Below are 5,345 nucleotides of genomic sequence, written 5' to 3'. Positions count from 1 at the left end.
CCATGGCTGGCATGTTCCAACTACTCTAGTTGCTGCTCAAAGAAGGCCAGGTAAGAAGGACTTATCAATGTGGCTACCCAAAGATGCATACAAACTTGTACCATCTAGTCCAGTTGCTAAGCCTCCTAAGAAGCACATCATTTCCAAGCCCAAACCTAGGATTGTTAATCGATGGGTCCCAAAACATGTTCTTATAGCACAAGGCTATTATGAGGGGGCAACAGCAATTTGGCTTCCAAAACGCCATGCTTTGCTAGGGGTAATAGAGTCTCTCAGAAAGATTCCAAATACCACCCTTGATTTTCCATATCAATGGGTGCAAAAGAAATCAACACAAACTCTTCAAGAAACGAAAGGTGGCTGTGATAGCACCTACAAAACTACTTGTGTTGATCTTCCTAAAACATGTAATGAGTCACCAATTGTCCCAAATTCTCCTTGTTACACAATTCCACCATCAACTGGTGTACCTAAGACACATCCAACTCCAAAGGAGTCTCATTTGAGCATAGATTCTAGCATTTCAAAGCCTAAATCCTCTTATCTTGCTCAAATTCCAAGACAATTGATAAAATTTCCACTCAAGAAGGACATACCTAACACCAAAGATAAGGCATTAACACTACGATTGAAGCTCTTTGGTAGATCAATGTTTGCATAGTGTGGTTCCTTATGCCTTTAAAGGATTATGTTCTTTTTGAGATGATCTCCACTACCAGCGCAAGGGTAAGTTCAGTGACTCCATAATAAGATCGACAAGCCAGGGCACTTTTCTCCCATTGGGTTTTTCCCCTCGGCTATATTCGGTGTCTGGCACCAATGGCAAATTTTATTATTTTCTTTTCTTTTCTTGTTTATTAATAAAAATTTTGCAGAGATCTTCGCTAAAACAAGAGCATCAAACACGCCCCACTAGTCCACCTATCATGCACACAAATTAGGAAGGGGGGAGACATGCTACGCCTACAAAAAGGAGGAGCAATCTGCACAAAATCAGCAATGCATCAATGCAAACGAATAACATCAACAGGGCACTACAACAGGTGTATTCAAATCTTAATCTTTATTTCTTTATGTGCTCTTATCTTTCGAATATATGGTTTGCATGTTCACACAATGTTGGCTGGTTTAAGTTTTTGATTAGTTGTTAAAATATGGTGAGTGAATTCTAGAGTCTTAGAAGACTTAGGAAAAGATATTTCTATCTAAAGACAGTGTAGGATATATACCAAGGGAATATGCCAAGTTCTTATGCTTTCAAGGTATATTAGTTATCCCTAGTGGTAGCTACCTCTTAGATATGAGCTAGGTGCTAGGAGTAATAATAGTTTATAAAAAAAATTATACCCTAAAAAATATATATATATATGTACAAAGTGAATTGAGACATGACGTGTCCGCAGCCATGAGAAACGCTTGGTAGGACCTGGGGTTGTCTTAGCACCTTGGGGCCGATGCCTTGGTTTCCATGGGGTGAACACTGATGTCGAAAAGCTTCAGGAAAAGACCTTTGAGGAATCTATCGCCTTGATAGATGTTGGTAGGACTCTGGGGTACACTATGGGCCTTCGAGACCGATGCCCTCATCTTCAAGGGGTACTCCTTAGGTCATAAAAGAAAGAAAAAGGGTCTGTCGCCCTTGAGATACTTAGCGGTCTTTAGATTCTCTTGGCGGAGGTCTCTGGGCCATTGCTTGGGTCTCTTTGGGATGGAACCTTAATCTTTATCACCTTCTACACACACATCAAAAAGAAAGAAAAAATTCCAATCACCTTTGCTCATATTTAGGAGTAGGTTTGCCACTTAGGAATAACTTACATACTTGTAGGACATTGAGACTGCGGTCATAACCGGTGGTGTACAAAGCACACTTGACTTTGCATAGCCTTATCTACCACTTAAGTCTCACTTTGACTAGTCTTTACTCACCTATTTTAGTACTCATTAAAACTTTAATCAGCCTTGCACTTGTATGCTCACGTGTGAAATTATCATTGCTGGTTTTTCTTTTCTTTTCTTTTTTTTTCAATAAAAGACTTTAATGTATCCATTCTTTTTTTGTTGCAGCTCTTGTTACTACCGCGCTCGAGGACGTGCGCAAAATAGGAAGGGGGGAGTGTTGCATGACGAATGAAGATCAATACAAGGATGCAACAAAAAAGACACTTAGGGCTCTTGAAAAGAGTTCAAAGTTGTAGATGAATGTGGGAGAGGGCTTGACAATAATCCCACATGGGAACTTTTGGGAGTTCTAGGATTTTTGTATAAAAGGTGGCTCATTTGAGAGCATGGACACATTGGGAAAACTCATGTTTGAGCTCTCTTGAGACTAGCTCTCCCTCTTCTTCCATAGAGGTGCAAGCTCTTCTCTCTCCCCATCTACATTGTTGTAAGTTCTATTCTTTTGTTAATTCAATGCAATGAGTTGATATTTGTCTCTCTTCTCATGTCAATTCTCTAGTGTGCATGTTTCTTATTGATAGCTTCAAGGATTGTGTGCATGCTAGGGAAATGAGTATTTGAGAATGAAGAATGCTTTGATCTTGTGTAAGCAATAGTTAAGCTTTCTTCTTGTTTGGATGTATGGATGAGTGGAATGTGGAGTTGAGTGAGCAATAGCAAGATTGAGCTTGAGTGTGTGTTGAGTCTATGTCATTAGTAGTAGTTTTCTTAGCATTCTCTCCATCAAATGGATAAGCTTTTGTGCACCGGTACGGGTTGAATCCCTAGCTCCGAAAGGGATGCAAATCCCATTGGATTGAGCTAAGTGTGGATCATACTACTCTTGCTACAAGTGAGAGAGTTTTTCCGTCTCTCCACAACCATTCGGTTACATCTTGCCGATTATTCCGTCTACTTTATGATTGTGAGCGAGGAAACCACTTATGATTTTTGGACAAAGCTGTGCTCAACCTTTGCGACCTCGATGAACCCTCACCAGACGAACGAGACGTCGATCACTATCGCACGTGTCGACTGCTGGAGCCACTGAGAAGATGGCTACGGTGGACTCTAAAAACCAGGAGTGCCACCAAAGGGAGTAGCGCCAGCGGGAGTGCCGTCGGCAGGAGTAGTGCCAAAAGGAGTGCCGCCACCAATCCTCAGGAGTGGAGCCTTGCGATCCAATACTGTGATGCGGCAGCCTGATAAGCTGGGGGCACACGAGAGATAAACCGTAAGAACTCCTCCTCTGTCATGCGATCCGGACTATGGTCTCCCATCGCGCTCTGCAACACAATCTTGAAACAATCAGCATACGCATAACAATAAAACCTCTTAGCTCGGACGTACAGAAAAAATGCAAGACTATAAAAAAAACGTAACAGTGTTAGAAAAGCGTAAAAAATGGATTTCGTTTCATTATAGGTGCAAATAAGTTTATACAAATGCTTTATAAGCAGTCTCCTATTCTAACATCTTCTTGGAGATATGTTGCGCTAAGCATATCAATCTCCACATCTGAGACTTCCAGGTCTCTTAAAATGGCCACATCTTTGCAATCATCATCCTCAAACAAGACATTGTCTTCCACCTCCTCGTGTGCTTGGTCTTCTTCTATAGCCTCCTCCTCTTGGGGAATGATTTCTTCCTCCCTGACTAGCACATGCATCCTAGAGTCCACTTCAGATGAAACCTCCTGTACGTCCATGTCCTTAAATATTTGTCTGCTAACGCGGAGTGACTTGCACAAATAACCACTGTGGATCTTTCAGATCTGGTGTAAAAACAACCTGCTCACAATGTTTAAGGAGTGCAAATGTGTCTCTTTCATCCATCCATAGCTTCGTGGAGTCTACTTGGAGCAACCACTCTTGTCCTGCCTCACTGTTGCGTTTCTTCCAGCAGTGACCACTCTGAACCACTTCACATCAAATAGAAAGTAGTCAAACCTCCTGAACGAGAGCTTTACGCTATCCTTAATCACTCTGCAATACTCGAGCTGGCCATCCTGTGCTGTCTTGCACTAGCTCTACTTTTTTGGAGAAAGTTGACCATCACGCCACTATCAAAAGTAGACCTATTCTCGTCAATGCGTGCGATCCAAAAATGTCATCCATGAGACCATAGCGCACCGTATTTGTGATACTGGACAACACATAAACGAATTGTGTTGTGAGAGAGAGAAATCTGTATATGCACACACTCGTACTGTGCATTGGGTGAAATGGTTACCTCCCAATCACACCCCTTTGCGAGTTCCTCCTCTTCTTCAGAGATAGCCTCACCCGCTTTCTTTACCTCTGAAACAGCTGCATCTAGCCATCTGCTTGTTGGAAAGGATGGAAGAGCTCGAAGATTATCTGGAAGAGGCAAAGATCGAGTTGAGCGATTCTTTCGAAACTGTGCTCTTTCCTGTGCATTTGCCTCCTTTGCGAGCTCATATCTCTCTAGCCACTTCTGCATGGGCTCCCAGTTAAGAATGCAAAACTTCATCGCCTTCTCTCTGAAGGCTGGGTCCATTTTTCTTTGGGTCCCCTGACCTTGGGGTTTGTCATCACCGACAAGCCGAATGTCAGTATTGTCGCTCCATAAGCGAGGCATTTCTGGGTCTGACATGCCTAAAAACTCTGTTATGAACACCAAAGACTCTTGCATGAGCCACCCCATGCTACCCTCTGGACGTGCTCTCTAACGAACAAACCCTTTTAGTGTCTTCATGAACTACTCTAAGAAGAACATCCATCGGCTGTGGACAGTTCCTGCTAGTGCAACCTCGTCAACCACATGAACTAGCAAATGCAACTGGATTGTGACAATGCTTGTGGGAAAGAATTTTTCAACCATACAGACAGCCTATACTGCATTGAGTTTGGCAGCGTCTATGCTGTCTCTCCTTATCCCTTTAGATGAGATCCATCGTACCAAGGTACTGATCTTGTAAATGGTTGTTCGCACATCCTCTGATAGGCAGTCTTTCATAGCTACAGGCACAAACTGCAGAAACTTATGCCAATCATGAGACTTGAGTCCTCCAAGATCGTCATTCCGTGTGAAGGCAGTCTTTAGACACCTCATGCACCCAGTAGGTGTGAGACTCGTGATTGATCAATAACTCACCCCAATAAGGGAAATCGTGGAAGATCGAGAGCCTTTTCATGCCTGCGAGTGGTGTCCCCGTCTCCTCTTCCCACATTTGCTTCCAATCACTTGCTTTCCATTGTCGTTGTGCTAGCCCTTCACGCAAGGCATGTCCTTCAGGCAGATATCTGTGATGTACTTGGTACACGGTTTTCCGAAGAGGTTTTGAGTAGGGTGCAACATCGAGTCGAGGTCCACATAAGGGACAAGCATTGTAACCCAAAATGGACAAGCTTGCACGAATAATGAACCAATTTATGACATTA

At 42.9% G+C, this 5,345-nt stretch overlaps 1 pseudogene; it reads right to left on the bottom strand.

Annotated features, from left to right (window-relative positions):
* Nucleotides 1-3,101: 3,101 nt before the first annotated feature.
* Nucleotides 3,102-4,785, bottom strand: LOC147621697 (uncharacterized; annotated as a pseudogene).
* Between the last annotated feature and the right edge of the window lie 560 nt (nt 4,786-5,345).

The sequence above is a fragment of the Cibotium barometz genome, chromosome 30, assembly GCF_041138505.1.
Source record: "Cibotium barometz isolate CiBa-2024 chromosome 30, ASM4113850v1, whole genome shotgun sequence".
Lineage (NCBI taxonomy): Eukaryota > Viridiplantae > Streptophyta > Polypodiopsida > Cyatheales > Cibotiaceae > Cibotium > Cibotium barometz.
Note: the sequence above shows the minus strand (reverse complement) of the source record. Positions and strands in the feature narration are given on the sequence as shown.